Consider the following 21,675-nt stretch of genomic DNA (forward strand, 5'->3'; position numbering starts at 1 on the left):
TTCTAAGCTCCAATATCATACCTTTCCTTGTCTTTCAAATTCATCTTTAGTGTCTTATGAACAAAAGAAATCTCCCAAAAAGCATGCAGACCACACACCAACTTCTGCCACATTTTCTTTATTTTCAAATTGTTGATTCACTATTAATGTATGCAACAACAAGTAACTTGTTGATTTATGGGAATCTCCCTTACAAGGAATAAGTTAAGGTGTTAACTTAGTAAGAGGACAAACTAGAACAACCATGGTAATTGTTAATACCTTCCATTATCTCCATGAATGAGAATATGCAATCATTATCACACCATATTCTGAAAAATTATAGAATTTACTGTCCAAACAATAAGTAATGTATTCCTGGTAATAATATTTAATGATAACATACAAATGTTCTATCAACCATAGAAGTATTATTCTCTTCACCATAAATAGGAAACTTTAAAAATCATCATAACAAAAAATTCTTAAGAGAGTATAGAAGGACTATAAGCTAAATGCCAATATAGTAGCAATATTACACCAAAATATTGATTTGCATTTCACAACTATATACAAAAAAATTTGTTTCTCTTCTCCACAAATTCTCCCCTTAACTCTATATCTCTCTCAATATGAGATTACATTTATTTATAGCATTACATGACTCTTTACCTTCCTAAGAAGTTCTAACAATATAAATGACTGTTCATCTTCTACACTTTCTGAATTTTACACAATTTGTTGATTGCACTTTTTAGCAATTTTACACATTTTTCATATTTTGCATTTTAAGTTCTAATATACTTTCCTAGGCACCTTAAAAGGTTTATCATCATCTTATAACATCTTAATACTATCATATATTCCGTTTATGCTGGTGCATGGCATTTTTCCACTTTTTATTCACTATGACTCATAACACTTAAAACATGAAATTGGTCAACATGACCTTAATTTGAACACTTAATAACATGATACAAAACAACTAATTCATAATCTATCAAGACTCAAACCATACTAAATAAGATTCAAGATTCCATGGGAGATGGTTAGAGTGCCCTACACTAGAAATTCTTGTTGAAGACATGGAATTTAAAGAAAAATATTAGGTTGATGGATGTCTTTGATTTCCAAGGTGTAGGATGGTGTAAAGTTGAGAAGAAATGATGGTGGCATTTATTCATCAAACCAATACAACAATTTTTAAAGTTCTCACTACAACCAACTAACTATAAAATAGTCAAAGAGAAGAATAGACATGATTGTAGTCAGTGAATTTTAGATTTGGCATTTAAATTTTTTAGGAGTTTGAAGGCATTTTTAGAATAAGAATAAACAAAAATCAGATTTTGGACAAAATTCATGACTTTAAAAATCATAAATTCAAGCCTAAAGAGGTTTAAATTTGAAGATTTAGGAAAGAAAATTAGAATATAAGGAAATATCATACAAGTATTAAAGTGGATAACTCAAATTCTATTTCTACTCTTAGTATTTCATTTCATGCGGTAGAGAATTTTTAAGCACATACTTGATGATAAGAATAGATGACCATTAGTCCATCCTACTCTCCCGCTACACAAATATTGAGTTGTGAAGAGAGATAGAACCAAACCTTGTAGTTAGACAAAGAAGTTGTTCCAAGACATTATTTTCATTTAAGTTGTTCTATTGTTATAAAATGGGTAGATGTTCACTATCATTTGTCAAGATTAATATTTTGATCTTTAATTGATAGTAATTTGGTGGATAAATTCTCTATACACCATAATTTCTAGTCTTATGACCCTTATTCCTATCATATATGCAATAGTGATTGTCATTCCAGAATTTAGGCTTAACCTTGGGTTCATAAGGTTTATAGTTATATGGTAATGTAATGATCTTATTCGATATCAAAGAATTCAACAATAGTTCAAGTGAGTCTCCTAGAGGTGTACAGGTATGTTTAGATTTGGAAACCCATGATGGTTTACCTCTACTAGAGTCATTAGATTTGTTTGAGTCAATATTCAAGTGGAGAAGCATATTGTTTTGTAGTTTGCATGTCATTGGTCATTGGTCAAGTTGATCACATTAGGGTCCTTCCTCATTTCTTCCATTTGTTTCATAACAACTTCTAAAGGTGAAGGTTCTTCCTTTTGAATCAAGTTGTCAACATTGAGGTTGTGTGAAAAAATTTCTCCTTGAGAGAATAAGTGCATGAAGCATTTATATTTTTCTTGATCCAAGTTCAATTTCATGAGCTTTTATTAATATTTATGTTGTTGAAATTGTAAGATCTCTTCCTTAGTGATTTTTGGATCTAGATCATTATCTTGTAAACCATGTCTAGTATGTTTTGACCTTTGGAGTGAAAGTGAACAATGTCTAGAAATTTAATTGGTAAATCCTTGAAAAAATTATCATGTTTCTTCCATATAGCCTTAGGTCACTTTCCTTGGTGAATCTTATATAGTTGTAACTAGCATGAAAGAAGATACAATAATTCAATAGGATAACTAGAATAGACTTGATTTTCAAACTAGGTTAGTAATATTTTCACTTTTCTAAAGTGATGATGTAAAAAGAGAAAAAATACATAAAATATTGTCCTCTTGCATTTTTCTCCACATTTTTCCATAACCTCAGAAAAATAAATTAAAGATTAGGATACCCATTTCACTTCTGTATAACATATCAGAAGATGAGGTATGGTTGTTTTGGACCAAGTCTCTTTTGTTACACCATGGACCACTTTTAAGGCATAAAAACCCCTCCGTTTACAAAGGAGCTATATGGAATAATTATCCCCCCAACCATACAACTTGGTAAAGTATCTTAATATGATACTAAAGTAAGGATTCTTCAATTGGATTGAACCCATCAACTCTCTATATGTGCTTTTTATGAAACACTCACCAAACAAGTTCACAAACTAGGGCCTCTTCAAATATGACCAAGAAATCACTTTCAGGACCTATTAGTTGATCCTACACCATGTTAATAATGATTAATTTGATTGTTTTACACAAAACCATGGCCTCCTTTAGGTAGATCTCTTACTACTATACATATGGCATTAAATTTGATGCAGAGTCTACATCCACAATCTACCACCACCTCCTAGAGTGCTTAGCAGCACCCAACCCACTACAAGATGCCAAGAAAAGTTACCAACCTCTTCCCAATTCTGATCTCTATCTTTTCAATGGACTCCACTTCTCCAAGATTTTACCCTCTCCCTAGGGTTCACAACAAACTTGGGTCTTAATTAGGCTTTAGGGACACTAGCCCTCAACTAGGCCAAATAGGGAAAATCAAAGAAAATGTTTTCAAGGGTTCAAAAGAATACTTGTTTTGTCATACTCAGACTTATCCCACCAAGATTCATCCATTTTCAAGGTTCAAACACCACTAATAGACCTAGTTCCCAAATCTAGGCCTACAAATCTTAGTATGTCGATTTCTAGTTTTTAAGGGTTAACTCCCAAACTCTCCAAAAATGTGGCAAAAAAATTAAATTTCTTGATACCCTTTTCTAGACTCTTGAAGATCCCAAATTCTTATGGGTTGATCCTACTCCAGCATACCCAAACACCAACTAGGTTCACAGTCCTAATAGGCTTAATTAGGCTAGCTTTCCAAAGCAAGTGCCAAGAGATGAGGTCATAAAATCAAAACAACAAATTGGGACTCTTCCTAACCATGCCAAAAAATAATTTCAACCTTCCCTTGGGTCACAACGATAATTTTGGGAGTTTTAGACCACTTCTTCTTTAAAACATTGCTGAATACATAGTGATATTCAACCTAGGGACTACAAGAAAAAATAGCAAACCACATTTTCTACCCTTGAAACTTTGTCATATTTGAAAATACTCCCCTAAATTTCTTCCCACAAAAAATCAGTCTGGTCCCATTGTTGGGTTACAAGTTAGAGGTTCATGAATGCAAACTAGTCACGTTACAACACTAACTAGGCAGTCCTTAGTAAAACAACAATAACTTGCACAAATGAATAGATAAAAACCTAAAACCAAATGAAAATGAAATATTATTCAAATACCTAACTAAAAAAATCACTCTTTCACATGTTATAGTCTGTACACATCCATACAACAGTAAAAAAAGGGAAAATGGCAGAAAAATCAAGTTTTATTGCTCCAAAATACTTCAAATCCATACAAGAAACACCACTTTAGGTTTGTAAGGTCATATCATACATATATATGTCCATTTCAATGGTTATAACTTCATTTCAAATGGTGGTTGCAACCTTTACATATTTAAGCAAGAAAATTGCAAAGTTGTCAACATTTTTGTAATTTTTGCTTGACAACTTTTGCAATTTTTTGCAAATTTTCACATTTGACCTCTTAAACACTTGAAACTTAACCAAATGATTCTAAGGACCTCTTAAATCATCTAGGAAATATGAAAATCTATTTTTCCTTGAAAAACCAACTATTTTGCACATTTTTGACCCCTTGGTTCAATTTGATACTTAGGCTTATAATTGACACCTAAAGTCTAATTGAACTTACATCTTGGGTCTTATTAAAATACTTTGCAATCTTGTACCTAATTTACAACTAGGATCTCTACCAATTTTTCTTGGTGCCCTATGCCAAAAATTAATACATTTTCATGCACCCAAGCACTCCAAACTTGTCTAGTTGGATGATCATTGGTGCAGGGCACCAAGGAAAATAGATAGTTGTCATCCTAGTTGTGAATTAGGAACAAGGTTCAAAATTATGTAATAAAATGCAAGGTGTAAGGTCAATTGGACTCTAGGTGTTATTATAAGGTAGAGTGCCAAATTGAATCAAGGGGTAAAAAATGAGCAATATAGGTAATTTTTCAAGGCAAAAAAGATTTTTATGTTTCCTAAAAGGTTATAAAGGTCCTTAGGGTCATTAGGTTAAGTTTTAGGCATCTAGGAGTTAAGATGTCAAAAATTGCAAAAGTTGTTAAAGCAAAATTACAAAAATGATGACAACTTTGCAAGAGTTTGGGAATTGGTGAAGGGATGAGCATTTGAAAATAAGTTATTTTAATGTTTTCAAAACTTTTCCAAGTCATAGAAGTGGAATCAAGTGAAAAATGTAAAAATTACACTTTTTGTGCAAAGTTGCATTGTTGAAAGTTGTAAAAGTTGCTCAAATTTGTAGCTTAGTGGAAAAAGGGTCCTGGGATTGAATTTTCTATTATGTTAGCTCTAGATGACCAAGTAAACCCTAGCCCCAAGCTCATCCCATCCTGTTGTGCACTCGACAATTCTTGGGTATGCCAAACCAAAATGTTCCTAAGGGTCACTAAATGCCATAGGGCAATGATCTTTGATGGGGCATATCTTGGAGCTCATGTGAGGTATGGATGTGATTCTAGTTCCTATAGGACTGTGTTGTAGAGACCTAAAATAAAATCTCTCACTTTTTAGAGATCTTACTCCATTTTAATTTTGCAACGCCATCTCGAGTGATGTTGAAACTTGTAGTGTTGGCCAATACAAAGTTGCCAACTACCAAATCTCTATCACCTTTCATCATGGGATTGAATTTATTGTTCTATTATCTCTAGGTGGCTAGGTAAACCCTATCCCCAAGATCATCCCATCCTGTTGAGTGCTTGAATGTTTTCAGGCATGCCGAATCAAAATGTCCCTAAGGGTCAGTAAATGCCAAAGGGAAGCAACCGAGGGCATATCTGGGAGCTTGTGGAAGGTATGGATGGAATTCTAGTTCCTATAGGACCATGTTATGGAGACCTACAATAACCTCTCTCACTTTTTGGAGATCTTAATCTATTTTGATTTTGTGATGCCATCTTGGGTGATGCTGAAACTTGTAGTTTTGGCCTGTACAAAGTTCCCAACTGCCAAATCTCTCTCACCTTTCATCATGGGATCGAAATATCTATTCTATTAGCTTTAAATGGTTGGGTGAACCCTATCCCAACCTTTTCTTGTCTTGTTGAGTGCTCGAACATTCTCAGGCATGCCAAACTAAAACATCACTAAGGGTCACTAAATGCCATAGGACAACAATATTTGATGGGGCATATGTTGAAGCTCGTGCAAGGTATGGATTTGATTCTAGTTCCTATGGTACCATGTTGCAGACACCTACAATAACCTCTCTCTCTCTTTTTGGATATCTTACTCCATTTTGATTTTGCAATGCCATCTCGGGTGATGCTGAAACTTGTAGTGTTGGCTAGTCGAAAGTTGCCAACTGTCAAATCTCTCTCACCTTTTGTTGTGAGATTGAACTCTCTATTCCATTAGCTCTGAGTGGCTAAGTGAAACCAATCCCCAACCTTGTCCCATCCCATTGAGGTCTCAAAAATTCTTGGGCACACAGAACCAAAATATCACAAGGGTCACTAAATGCCATAGGGTAGCGATCTATGACATGGCATATCTTGGAGCTCATGCAAGGTATGAATATGATTCCAATTCCTATAGGACTATATGGTAGAGACCTACAATAACCTTTCTTTCTTTTTGGAGATCTTACTTCATTTTAATTTTGTGACACCATCTCAGGTGATGCTGAAACTTGTAGTGTTGGCCAATACAAAGTTGCCAATTGCCAAATTTCTTTCACCTTTCATCGTGGGATCAAATTGTCTATTCCATTAGCTTTGGGTGGTTAGGTAAACCCTATCCCCAAGCTCATCCCATCCCATTGAGCTCTCAAATTTTCTTAGGCATTCCAAACTCAAATGTTCCTAAGGGTCACTTAATGCCATAGGGTAGTGATCTTTGATAGGGCATATCTCAGAGCTCGTGCAAGGTATGAATGCAATTCTAGTTCCTATAGGACTATGTTGCAGATAACTATAATAACCTCTCTCACTTTTTGGAGATCTTACTATATTCTAATTTTGCAATGCCATCTTGGGTGATGTTGAAACTTGTAGTGTTGGCCAGTACAAAGTTGCCAATAGCCAAATCTCTCACACCTTTTGTCATGAAATCAAACTATCTATTCTATTAGCTCTGGGTGGCTAGGTAAACCCTATCCCCAACCTTTTCCCATCCCATTGAGTGCTCAAACATTCTTAGGCACACCGAACTAAAATGTCCCTAAGGGTCACTAAATGCCATAGGGAAGTGATCTTTTATGGAGCATATCTTGGAGCTTGTGCGAGGTATGGATGTGATTCTAGTTCTTATAGGACTATGTTGTGGAGACCTACAATAATCTCTCTCACTTTTTAGAGATCTTACTTCATTTTGATTCTGTGATGCCATCTTGGGTGATGCTAAAACTTGTAGTGTTGGCCAGTACCAAGTTGCCAACTGCTAAATCTCTCCCACCTTTTTTCATGGGATCAAACTATTTATTCTGTTAGTTCCAAGTGGCTGAATAAATCCTATCCCCAACCTCATCCCATCCCATTGAGTGCTCAAACATTCTTGGGCATGCCGAACTGAAACATCCCTAAGAAAGACTATGGAAGGTGTTACATTCCAAGTAATGATTGGTTGGGATGTTCATCATAGACTAAGGGAGATGATATTCATGAAGGGTTTTAGATAAAAGTCTACTATAATTTTCAAAACAATGTTAATGATAATCAATACATAAGGTAAAGGCATTATGAAGGAATGAGATAAAAGGAAAATATTCAAGGCAACAATAGTGAGTGTGATGAACAACTTTTTAAGCCTTTGTAGTAGTAACTATCAATATCTCTAAGGCTTTGTGGTAGGGTTAAAGAAAGTGGAATCATTTCCTATGTAGATGGAATAAGTAAAAGAATGTCAAGTGGCAAAGTATGATCATGACAATCTTTAAAACCATTTTGACTTTTCTAGCACAACAATAGTGCTCAGTCCAAACAAGTGAAAAAGTACATGTGGGAAGCTTATGTAGTAGTTATGTGAAAATGGAATAGAGGTGTCCAATTGAGATTAATGATTGATTAAAGTATAATGAAAAACCTCTTAAAAGCTGGTTTACTACTATATCACATAGATTATAGTCATATGGTAAAAAGCATGGAGAATATTTATGGTAGAGGTATATAAGAACTAATTTAATGGATCACATGATAGCAAATTTTAAAAATAATAAGATAGTGAGACAACAATATTAATAAATCTAGTAATCATGTGTAATAGAATAGAAGACATTTAGTACTATTTATCATAGGAGTAATAAATTAAAATGTTTCAAGGATCTTTTAACAAAACACCTAGTTCTATACGTGCAAGATGACTCACAATCAAATACTACAATGAGTTGTAAAGTTGTGAGTTAGTTCATAAAGGGATAACTGCAAAGGAATAATCACAGCTCTAAAGCTATGAAGAGGAGCTCCAAATGCCATTTAGGTGGTGGTAGGTTGGTAGTTTGAGGAAACTTATTATCTACTCCTATTTTTTCAATGTTGAACTCTATTAGAATAAATTTACAAGTTTCACCTAGCATGAACTGAGAATTCAACAAAGGCTTTCAAATATTTTTGCATACATGTCAATGCACTAGTGATATATGGTGATTTTGAGGCTACACTATATTAATATATTATTATATTGTTATGATGGATGGTGATCTAATGAATAAGAAACTAAAAAATCTAGAGGTCTAAAGTTGTGCAATTGTCATAGCATTAAGGATAAGACATTGAAAAAGTGAGGTTATCCCTTTGGAGAATGTGATAGTTATAGCATTATGGCAATAGTAGTGTTAAAGAAGATGACAATAGGTGCTCCAAAATTCATGGCCTAAATGAGCAAAGAGATTCCAAAAGATGTCAAAAAAATGAAGTTCATGGTTGTCTTGTTGGTGATGTGAAATATGATTTGTATAGTAGACAAAGCATCAAATTCAAGAAGTTAAAGAACAAAGAGGTTTAGGAAAGTAGTTTTTCCCAGATGAACATGGGACATGCATCCCATTATCTTAAAGCACTGGCATAATACACTTTTAAGGATATTAATGCCATGAAAGTAGAGCCTTAAGCTAGGAGACATGGATTGAATGAGGTCAAGCAATAGATATATAAAATTTCTCTATAATAGCTAAAAAACATTAGATACTTGCAACCTCTATATTCACCGTGCATTTTTTATAGTTTGTGACCAAGTTTTGAAAGCTTTTGTAAATTTCTTCAAAGATTCTTGTTTGCTACCAGTATTGGAGTTGTTTATCATGAAAGGGTTGTAAGTCTTCTCCCCACTGTAGAAATTCCATGGTCTTCTAGATTTAAATGCTATAGACCCTAGTGTATTATATTATGCAAGCAAGGGCCCTAAAAGTGAGTGCAAAGAATTCTTTGACCAAGCCTCAGGTGAGCTAGGTAATGCCCAGCTAGGGATTGTCAGCAAAGAAAGAGCTCTCGAGAGAAAAGCTTGAAGAATGAAGACTTTCACTTCTAAGGGATTGAAGATAGGTATGAGGAGGGTCTAACTTGTGGAGGAGGACTCTTGATGAAGTGTGGAAGCTGTCTTAAAAGTGGGGACAAAAGGCATCCAAGAAAACCCTACCAAACCCTCAATTTTGTTATTTTTGTTGTACGACATGTATGCACCTTGAGACCCTAAAAATCCTTGAGCATGGGTCCTATGTCTCAATTTTTCTTAAGGGAAAATTTGTTGAAACTCTAAGATAAAGGAGTTATTGGCCCTAGAAATCTGGGTGAAGGCTTAATTAGGGGCTCTCCTTGTAGCCCTTTTGTGAAGAAATCTTAAAATCGGGTACAAACCCATTGTTGTTATCCATTCAAGCACAATACAAGTGTTCCAATAACACCTTAGGATATCATGGAAACCTTGGTTGGATTGGGGAGTGCTATAGTACCCTAGTAGACCTATAAAACATTTAGAGGGATATTGGTCCTAGAAGAGTAAGGGAGTGATATTGTAGGTTTGGATCAGTTAACTTGGTGAGGAGGTTGGGGAAGGTTAGGGGATTTTCTAAGTAGAAAGAGATCCTATAGACCACATAGGTGTATAGAAAACACCAAGATCCACATATAATATACAAGGTTGCATGGGGATGAGGGTACTTGGGGTACTTAGGGTACTGGTATGGGTACAGGTATGAGTACAGCTATTTTCTATAATAGGGGACATGGGTACTTGGGTATGTCAAACTTTATTTTTAATTATACTTTTATATTTATAGAAAACCTAAATTTATGAGTCATGACAATGATTTTTCAAATCAAGAACAGTGATAAAGTTTGCAAATGTAATGTATTGTTTTCAGTTTCAAATTTGTTATATGCTTATAATAATAATTTATGATAAATGTTTAGATGCATAACATAGTAGGCAGGTTTAAACATGAACAAGAAGATAAAAAATCATATGACAATGACATATTGCAAATGCTAAATTTCTAGCTTTAACACTAATAAAGTTTATTGTTGATAAATATTGTATCAAAGTTTCAAACTGATTAGGTATTGAATTAAGTTTGATAAAAAAATAACAGAGAAAGAAAACTCTAAACATGAACAAGATCATAAATCATATGATGATGACATATTGGAAATGATAAACTTATGCTTAAATAGTGATAAAGTTTATTTTTAATCAATATTCTATCAAAGTTTTGAATTGATTAGGTATTGAATTAAGCTTGATAAACAATGAGCTGATACACAAACAAAAAACCAAAAAAAAAATTCAAAATCTCAATCAAGGTCCTTAGCTATGATGCTCTCCATTGAGTACTCAGTACTTGGGATATGTGTACCTGGTATTTGGGTATGTGGGTATGAGTACTAGGGGTGTCATACATGAAGGAACATATAATATATTATGATAACCAATAATGTCATACATGAACAAACATATCATATATTAACCAATAATGTCATAAGTCTAATAATATCATGCATCAAATAAATGTCATACATCAAATATAAAATGTCATATATACATCAAATGTATATCGAATATGTCCACTGATATAAAATCCAGCATATATGTCTGCTGATGCCTATACATGTATGTCTATCAACTATATCTTCTCCTTCCCATGTGGGAAAGGAAACAAATCTCTAGAGGTCTTCAGTCATCATGTGGAGGGAGATGATGGCAATGATGGGGTCTTCCTCACACACTCGATTGTCCTCTTGTTGAGGCTCTTCTCTAACTCGAGCTGATACTCACAAAATTAATTATTTTCTTATTGCCATCATATAGTCACTCTACAAGTCCACCTTGAAGGTGCATGGATGATCAGGTGTAACAAGACCCAACAACAATTCAATCAATATAATCAGTTATAAATTTTTTTTTGAAATTTTGATACTAACTATTATAAATAACAACTAAAACCAAGAAAATTCTTTCATACCTCAGTCAATGGCTATGAACTAGCCATAGCTATAGACACTCCATGATCGATGGACTCCCAAAGATGAGAAGGAGTCTCAGATGTCAAGAGCTGCATGTCATAGAATACATGTCACATGTAACATGAAACATGAAACATGAAACAAATGTAATCAGATGAATTAAACTAACATGAAAAAAATGTGTTGGCATTAAGCTATATTTTTCATTAGTGACAACACTTATTCAATTTTGTATGGTTACTAAGCTCATCACTCAGTCTCTAGTGTATACCAAGCAATCCACTGATAACCAAGTTTCATAGTTCATACCGAGCATTCTAGAAGCTATCAAGTAAAAAAAAATAGTGTGTAGTCCAAAAATTATCACCGAGTAGATAGTGGTCACTGAGCTTCACAGTTTCTATAAAGTCATCAGTTTCTGTGATGTGAAGCCAGTGTCTACCGAGTGATGGGATGAGCAGTGTTTACCAAGTTCTAGTAAGGTAAACAAAGTATTTAGTTTCCACCAAGTGACACTATATCTACTGAGTCTCCAATGGTCATCAAGTTCAAAGCTATGTTGTGTGATTAGTATGGACCAAACTTCTACTTCTACCAAATGCATGACAATGTTGAGTAATGCAGTGGACACTAAGTATCAGAAATTCACCAAGTCAGCTTATAGAACTTGAGTTTTTGCTATTTGGCTAACTCAGTAATATTTTGTTTACTTGTATTTTAGCCAACCTTATAATTGTAAATATTGGAATGGTATATATATGTAATGTATTGTATCATTTTCCATGTATGGATATGTAATGTTTTGAGAAGAGTGAATGCAAATTAGCAGTAGAGCAGAGTATTCAACAAGATCTATAAGGAGTAGTAAAGTTATATCTATGACAAGAGGTGATCTATACTTCAAGGATCTAATCAGCAATCAAGTTAAAAGTTAGATATAATATTTCATCCTAACAAGTGAATCAGTTTCTAAATCCTTTAAGAGGGTAGACTTAACAATCTATCTTTTAAATCTCTTAATAGAGTACATACTTCATTGTATGTTTGTAAAACCTCTAACAAGGTGGATCTAGTAGTCCAAATTACTCTTAAAAGAGAAGATCATCAGAAGTGGTCAATGTAATCCTTAACAGGCCAACTTTATACTATAGTAGTAAAGTTTTGTGGGTATCATTCCAACCCTAGTTTTACTTTCTATTTGGAAGGTTTCTGGGTCACCAAATTCTATGTTCATGTGTCATGAATGTTTATCTTTTAGTTTCTCATGCATGCAGTAGATTAGATGAATTAATGGTGAATGGATTGTGTTAATTAAGTGCTAAATTAGTTTAAAGTTTTGAGGTTACTAATTCAGCCCTCCCCTCTCAGTAACCTAGTTAGTCTTGATTATTTCCAACAGTTGGTATTAGAGCTTTGTGATTCTCAGGATAAAGTTTGATAGCTTGAGCAAAGATCAAGGACAATGGAGATATTTTGACTTGACAAAGCTATTGATAATGAAAAGCTAGATTTGGAGATGGCCATAGCTCAACTCAAGGAAGCAAAAGAGCATCTTTCCCAATCCCTAAAAAGAAGGAAGGAACTTGCAAAACAAATGAATGACCACCAGTATGTTGAAGAAAGGATTGAAGACTTTTTCTCCTCAAGAAATTCAGATGAAGCAAATGAGGCAATCAAAGAACTCCTAGAAAAGAATGGCTCTCTATAAGAAGAGGTAAGAAAATTGAAAAGAGAACAAGAAATTCAGTCAATAAGAATGTGTGAACACTTGGAACAAAGGAATAAGGCAAGTGAAGACTTGGAGACAAGGAACAATGCAAATCAAAATGAATCCCTTTAGCAAGAAAGTCTTATCAATTAGCTCTCCAATTCAAATGAGGAAATCATGAGTCTGAGATCTAAAAATGAAAGGTTAAGAAATGACTTAATCATTGAAAGACAAATCAATGAAAGATTGAAAGCAAATCTGAATTTTTGAAAGAAACTCAATGAAAAGATAATGAAATCCCAAATAGACATGGATCAACTAAATCAGCAAAGTGAGCAGAATCTTTATAGGAAAAAAGGTAAAGAAGGACTTAGATACAAAGAAGAAGGTGAATCTTCCAAACAAGGTGCTCAAAGGAATTAGAAGCCTACTTGTACTCACTATGGTAAGTTAGGACATACATCAAATAGATGTTGGAGCAATGGAAAATGCTACAATTGTAGTCAACATGGTCATAAAGCTAATGAATGCAAGGAGAAACCAAAGTTTGAAGGTAAATGTCACAAATGCAAGAAATAAGGTCACAAGACATCTGAATGCAGATCTAAACCATTCAATCCAATTAAACAACTTGGAAAAGAAATATTTGGTTGGGACTACAATACTTGGTGTAGATGCCATTATTGTGGAGAATATGGACACATTGGCATAAATTGTGCAAGGCATCACTTGAGAAAGAAGGATACTAAGATGTTATACATGCACTGAACTTGGTCATATAGCTAAGAATTGCATGAACATAGGAAAGGTTGAAGATGAAAAGAAAATTAAAGCTGATAACATCAGGAAGCAGATGACATAGTAGTGGATTCCGAAATCTATCGAGCAAGCCAGTTCAAATGATGGTCATGTCACTCAAGAAGTGGGTGACTCCACCATTTCCAATTAGATTCTTAAAGGAAGAACTAGAACTGTATCTCCAAGCCATATCTCAAGTAGTTCCAATGAAAGGAAGTAGAAAATCCAAATTAGTATTTCAGATATAAAGCAATCACAATAAATCAAGTTATACCGAGCACGGTTATTCATAGACTCTACCAAGCTAGGTCGAGAGTAATAAGTCATGAGCTTCTACAAAGCACAGTGAGTGGATGATAGTCTATCATGCACTATGTCATTATGGCACCAAGCATTGATGGAAAATTTTCATCAAAAAGAGAAAAATTTGACTTCATTTTTCCCCACAACTTAAGTATACCTAGAGTAGAGTGATTTCCAGTGCATCCAAGCAATCTTGAGCGAATTTTCTGCGAAGATTTGTTCAATTTTTTTTTTCTCATTTACCAAACAACCATGGCATCCAAAAGTAATAGCCATAGCAAGGAAAATTGAGGTTCTAAGATGTTGATAAAAGGTGTGGAGTGGAAAGCACCAAATTTTAAGCTAGTACCAATAGTTGCGGAGTCACTCGACCCGAATGGAGCTCAATCACAAATTCCTCCAAAGGTGCTCCTTATTAATGATATTTGCACTCATTTTAAGTGTTTTTCACAAGAAATTGGAACCTTAGAGATGGAAAATTCCCTAAGAGAAATGTGTGTTGATGGATCTTTGAAACTTGAGCATAAGAATTTAGAGGTCAAAGGATTAACCCATATCCTACATATGCCAAGGAATTTCCAAATAAAGTGGATTAGGTATATTCTGAGCCATGTGCATAATGGTTAGTTATGGTTAGAGCATCTTGTGTTGATCATGAAGGAAATGATTCATAAGATCATAGGTCTCCCTCTGCTCAACAAGGCCAAAACAACCAAAACCATAGGTCAGGATGAGCTTCAGAAGAAAACCCTAACCGAGTGGGATGGTAGAGGTCTACAGATTAGTAATGTATCACACATGGAATTAAGGTTTGGCATTCACATAATTGCACATAAGATATATAGCTCTAGTTGATTGAATAGTGTGTTATGTGAGGCCATTGATTTGGCATACAAGGTTGTGAAGAAGAACCTAGAATTTGATCTATTAGATTTATTATTGAAACAGTTAAACAAGAACATGGATAGCATTAGAACATCAAAGAAAAACCTCTATAAATTCAGTTCTTTGATAACTTGTCTCTTCTTTTATGTTCAAAAGTTTTTCCCATCAAAAGGTTTAGTTGTATGGAGGAAAGATACTCCCATTTTGTATTAGATTAATGAATTTATTGCAGAAATGGATGAAAATTTTGAAGCTTTCAAGGAGAAGATGAAAAATAGGTTTTAGATTCCTCCTAAGCTAGTTGAAGATTATAAAGATGATGTATGCTTCATGGTTGATTGTGATAAAGTGTATATCTAGGCAGTCAGGCCTAGAGTTGCATGGGTGAAACCTCTTCCATATAAGGTTAACATTGATGAGACAAAAGACATTATTGAAGCCCTAGTGAATGAGCTAGTAGATCTAAGGCTACCTATCTTTGGAACCTATGAGGATGCTAAGGCCAGTATAGCGCTTGAGATCAAGCTACCTTAGGTAGTAAACAAAGGAAAGAGGAAGGTAGCAAAGCTAAAAATTGCAAGTGCCCCTCTCATGGTTACCGAGGGTAAATGAGAAGACATTGAATAATCTAAAGAAGAAGTGCACAAATTTGAAAATGAGGTAGAGCTTGTGAAAAAGAAAGGCAAGGTAATTATTACCAAGCCACCCAAGGCCTCCATAGCTATATTTACAAGAAGATCAAAGAAGAAAGGTGGCAGTGAAGTTGTATTGAGTAAGCCCCCACTCACCTTCCAAGAAATATTAAAGAAAATGGAAGAAGGTGCAAGCATCACAAATTTCAAGGCATTGAAATTTGAAACTAGGAAAGATGTAGAGAAAATATAGATTAAGGAGCTAGTGCTGAATAAGATGGGAAAATGGAAATATTCCCCAGATCAAACTGCCCCTTAAATCTCCAATGAATTATTAGAAAGGTTAAAACCAAGATGGAATTAGTTGTACAGACATAAAAAGATATATATGAGCAATCTCTGAGAGAATTGCTACCAAATCTTACAAATGTAGAGGCTAAGGCAGCAATGAAAGACAATGAAGGTAAAATGATGATTAGATTTCATACATGTTTGATTTTGATCAAAGATATTGAGCATGTAGTCAGAGATGCTACAAATATGTGGAAAAACATTTATCATTTGCATAAACCAAGTGAGGATCCAATGGAGATTGAGGATGATGATGATGATGATGACAGTGACAATGATGATGAATATAACACACCATGTGTCACTTTTGATGCTGAGGATTATGAGGCATTGAAGGATGATGAAGAAGAGAAAGAGGAAGAAGCTAATGAAGAAGATAAGGAAGGAGATGAAGAGAATGATCTAGTGAGAATAGCTACACAAGTCATAGCCTCCCTTCCTCATTCTTCACCAAAGACTTCTACATCATCTAGGTTGGAGACAGCTTCAACAACTATGATTGCAACTTCAACAGACACATCATCTATTCAATCACTATTTTCTACCTCTTAGCTCCAAGTATCAATAATGGAAGTGTTTACCACTTCATCTATTGAGCTACAACCCTCCTCTTCATCAGTTCCTAAGCCAACAACTTTAGTAGTGTGTTCATCATCCAGTTCTACAATTTTGTCAACTTCAATTTTGCATGCTCCTATAAGTACATCATTTGTAAATATTTCTACTAGTGTTCCTATTGTATGTGCTTCAGTTAGTGTTCCACCTATTGTCACTTCAATTTTGGGTAGCACATCAATTTTGGATTCTGTTAGCACTCCTCTCAGTTTTCCTTCAGTTGGTCCTATTCAAGTTTTCACTGCAAGTCCAATTATCTCTACAATTGTTTTTTATTCTAATTCCAAGTCAGTAATGTCAAAAGTAGAACCAAGGACACCCTAAAACTTTTTCTTACTAGAAAGTAAATTGATGAAGATATAGACTTGGATAAAGAGATCATAATTCCTAATTTGGATCTTGATACTTCTATAGTTGAAGAAATGAGTCTGGTCAGCCAAATTTTTGAATAGAAAGCTAGGCAGAAACAACTTAGAGAGTAAAGGGATAGAGAGTTTAAAATAATTGAGAGTGCAAAGAATATTTTGACTAAAGCTATAGGTGTGGATGTCGATTCTAATCAACATATTTTGCTAAAGTTGGAAGAAGCAGTTAATAAGTTTAATGAGGACACTTCTAGTTAGGGGAAGTTAATGGAAAAGGCAGAGAAAAAGTTTGATAATAAGTTGCTTGAGCACATTGCTTAACACATTGCCATTAACTAGGTAGAGCTATCCTCAATTTTGGCTAACATTAGAAATTCTTTAAAATGTAACATCACTTTTTGCTAAGCTATGTGATGTTACTAGGTTCACTAAGGAGATAAAAGAGAAATTGAATAAGATTGATGAAGATATGAAGGCTAGTGCTCAAAAGCTATAGCTTGACCCTAGCTCAAGCTTAGCACATCACATTAAGGTGAGATTTTTGTCAGATATGCAGGCTGAACAACTAAGGAGGAAGCAAGGATCAGATTCACATTGATAGACATCCAAAACATGATCCTTCCAATCATGGACACAATGAAAAAGAATATTGCATATTCAAAGTCATTGGTCTAGGATAACAATTTTTCAATTGCAGACCATATGATTGAGCTCTTAGAAAAAGTTCAAGTAGCTCTTCATACCTGCAAAATTTTGCAAGACAACTGGGATAAGACATTAGCTCTTATTCTCAAGGTACATTATGAGTTTCTCTCTCATTTTGGTGTCTCTATATGAATATTGTATAACTTTTTGGCATTATTGTCAAAAAGGGGGAGTAAGAGACATTTGTGGAGAAACAAAGGGGGAGACAATAGATTGATATATGTATAGAATAAAAGGGAGAAAGATTATGTATATATTATGTCTTATGTATGGGGGAGATATGTGCAAATGTAGATACAATAGCTTTACAAAGATAAATTTTGAAAAATCATAAATTAGTATGTCAGTATACATAAGTCTTGGCTTATAAGTGTTTTTGTCACTAATGCCAAAGGGGGAGATTGTTGGCATTAAGCTATATTTATCATTAGTGACAAAACTTATTCAATTTTGTATGGTTATCGAGCTCATCACTTAGTCTCCAATGTATACAAAGCAATCTAGTGATAACTAGGTTTCATAGTTGATATCGAACATTCCAAAAGCTATCGAGTGAAAATAAATAGTGTGTAGTCTAGTAGTTAACACTGAGTAGATAGTGGTCACTAAGCTTCACAGTGTCTACCGAGTCATCAGTTTCTATGATGTGAAGCTAGTGTCTACTGAGTGATAGGATGAGTAGTATTTACCAAGTGCTAGCAAGGTAAACAAAGTATTCAATTTCCATTGAGTTACACTATATCTACTGAGTCTCCAATGGTCACCGAGTTCAAAGCTACATTGTGTGATTAGTATGGACTAAACTTCTACTTCTACCAAATGCATGACAATGCCAAGTAATGTAGTAGACGTTGAGTATTAGAAGTTCACCAAGTCAACTTATAGAACCTAAGTTTCTACTATTTGGTCAACTCAGTAATATTTTGTTTACTTGTATTTTAGCCGACCTTGTAATTGTAAATATTGGAATGGTATATATATGTAATGTATTCTATCATTTTCCATGTATGAATATGTAATGTTTTGAGAAGAGTGAATGTGAATCAGAAACAAAGCAAAGTATTCAGCAACAAAGAAAAGTATTTAGCAAGGTCCATAAGGAGTAGTAAAGTTATATCTATCACAAGAGGTGATTTGTACTTCAAGGATCTAATCAACAATCAAGTTGTAAGTCAGATCTACTATTTCATCCTAATAGGTGAATTGGTTTCTAAATCCTTTAACAAGGTAGACTTAATAGTCTTTTTTTTTAATCTCTTAATAGAGTGCATACTTCATCGTATGTTTGTAAAACCTCTAACAAGGTGGATCTAGCAGTCCAAATTGCTCTTAAAAGGGTAGATCATCAAAAGTGGTCAATGTAAGTCTTAACAAGCCAACTTTATACTGCAGTAGTAAATTTTTGTGGGTAACATCCCCACCCTAGTTTTACTTACTATTTAGAAGGTTTCTGGGTCACCAAATTTTGCGTTCATGTGTCATGAATGTTTATCTTTCAGTTTCTCATGCATGCAATAGATTAGATGTGATGCAGGAGCATCTAGAGGTATAAGGGCAATCCTGTGTCACCCAAAAAAAATGTACTTAGACTTAGTTTATGTTTCATGTCTTTACATTTTTGGATACCCATTTGGGTCAAATAAAGGTTCCAACTCTCACAATTCCACTATCAGTGTGTTTGAAAATCTAGAAAAGATAGGAACATGCAATTTGGCCATCATTTTGGTGACCTAGAAGGTGTGAATTGGCCAGATGAATGTAATCATGATTTAGAGCATTCCAAAAAAAGAATCAGGTCAAAAGGCCCCACGATTTGAAAGTTATTGCAGTTTTTCAGGTTTAGGAGACCTCCTAAGAATGCTTCAAAGTTAGGTTAGGGGCATTAAATGACCTCAAAAAAGGCTGAAAAATAGGGGACGAGCGTAGTTTGTCCATAGGGCTATAGAGCACTTCAAGAGCTTTTCAAAAATGTAAACGGTTTGTCAATCGGAGCTACGGTTCAAAAGTTATGCCTCCCGGAAGTTCGGTTACCGTTTTTGGATTCTTCTAGATTTGCACCGACTTCTAACGCAGCTTTCGAAACCTTCTATTTGGTCGGTGCATGCCTACTAGCACTTTCTAGAATGTACTCCTAGTCCTTAACCCTTCGGGGTCTATTTAAGGAGATTTCTGGCATTGTAAAAGGCAGTTCAGAGTGGAGTTTGAGAGGAGGTACTAAAAGGAGAAATTATCTCCAGATTTATGCTATTGTAAGCCCTTAGGGAATGTTTTGAAGTTTATTTTCTCTGCACTGTTTGTACTAGCTTATTTTCTTAGTTAATATAATTTTCCCTTTCTGTTGCTTCCATTTTGTTCTTGGGTCGTGTCCCCGTCAAGTGGTATCAGAGCGAGTTTTCCTGAGTGTGTAGACAGAACATCGACTGTGAGGTAGCTTGCACCAGGACTGTGTGGTTGTGGGTTCGAGTTAGAAGATGCCTCCATGAAGAGAGCGTGGTGGAAGGGCCAGAGCTATTAATCTTGAGGAGGTTAGAGCCCTCCAAAGGCAGGTGCAGGCATTGCAAGAGGAGCTTCGTAGAGGAGCAAATGTTGCCGCAGGTGACAATAGTGAGGATGACAATGAAGAAGAAGCAATGGGACCAGAAGAGGAATTTGACGGGGAAGTTCTAAATCCTGTAGAGGAAAGGCTTTTTAGGGCCATTACTAAGTTTGGAAAAAGACCTACAATTGAAGTGGGTGTATTTTCAAGAAATCTGAAACCAGATGAGTTGATCGATTGGATCAATGAACTGGAAGAATACTTTGAGTATGAGGATATCAGGGACCCAGATAGGGTTAAGTTTGCAAAGGTCAAACTAAAAGGCCATGCCAAAATTTGGTGGCAAGAGGTTCAATTGGAAAGAAACAGAAGAGGAAAGGAGAAGATCACAAGATGGGATCGCATGGTGGACAAATTGAAGAAACAGTTCATTCCTATGGACTACGAGCTTGATCTGTTTAAGAAGATGCATGGGTTAAAGCAAGCAGGAAGATCAGTCCAAGAATATATAGAGGAGTTTTATCGACTCTTGATTAGAGTGGGGCATGCAGAAGCAAATAAGGAGAAGGTTGCTTGTTATATCAGTGGGTTGCGACCTAGCATCCAGGAGGAATTAAGTCTGGTAAGAATGACCAGCGTTGAAGAAGCATACCAGTTTTCCCTACGAGTTGAAGAGAAGCTGAATAAAAGGTTTGAAGGAAGACAAAGAGGGCGCGGTCAAGGAGGAAGGGGAAGCGGTAGATCATCTGGAGGCCGCAATGAAACCCAAAAGAAAAATGAAGATGTGGGTACTAGCAGAAACTAGAGGAATGAGGGTTTCAACTGCTCCCATGACCAAGACTTTGGAAATCAAAGAGGAAGAGGTAGAGGACATGGACAAGGAAGAGGAGGCTTTCGTGGAACTTGTTTCCATTGCAATGAAGAAGGTCATCATGCCTTTGAATGCCCTCAACGACAAGGAAGGACAGATAGGAGAGCTGAGGGCCAAGCTAGGGTTGCTCATGTGGATGAGGATGCACAATCATCACATTCAGAGGATGTAGAAAGAGGAGAGACCTTGGTAAATGAAAGAGTCCTACTAAGTGGTGAGAATGAACTAGGACAACGAAGGAGTTTGTTTCGTACCAGATGCAAGTGTGAGGATAAATGTTGTGACATGATCATTGATGGTGGTAGCACTGATAACCTGGTATCAGAAGAGATGGTCTCTAAGCTGAAGCTCAAGAAGGAGAAACATCCCCAGCCCTATCAGATTTCTTGGGTAAAAGATGATCATAAGGTCCTAGTAAGTGAACAATGTTTAGTAAAATTCAAAATTGGGAGTTACCATGATGAAGTTCTCTGTGATGTTATTTCGATGGATGTTTGCCATCTATTGTTGGGTAGACCATGGCAGTTTGATAGACATGCAATACATGATGGACATGCAAACACATACTCTCTAAAAAAGGATGGAGTTTGCCACAAATTGAAGCCCATGAAAAAGGAAGG

This window comes from Cupressus sempervirens, chromosome 1 (genome assembly GCF_028749045.1).
Source record: "Cupressus sempervirens isolate cs-2001-9-10 chromosome 1, ASM2874904v1, whole genome shotgun sequence".
NCBI lineage: Eukaryota > Viridiplantae > Streptophyta > Pinopsida > Cupressales > Cupressaceae > Cupressus > Cupressus sempervirens.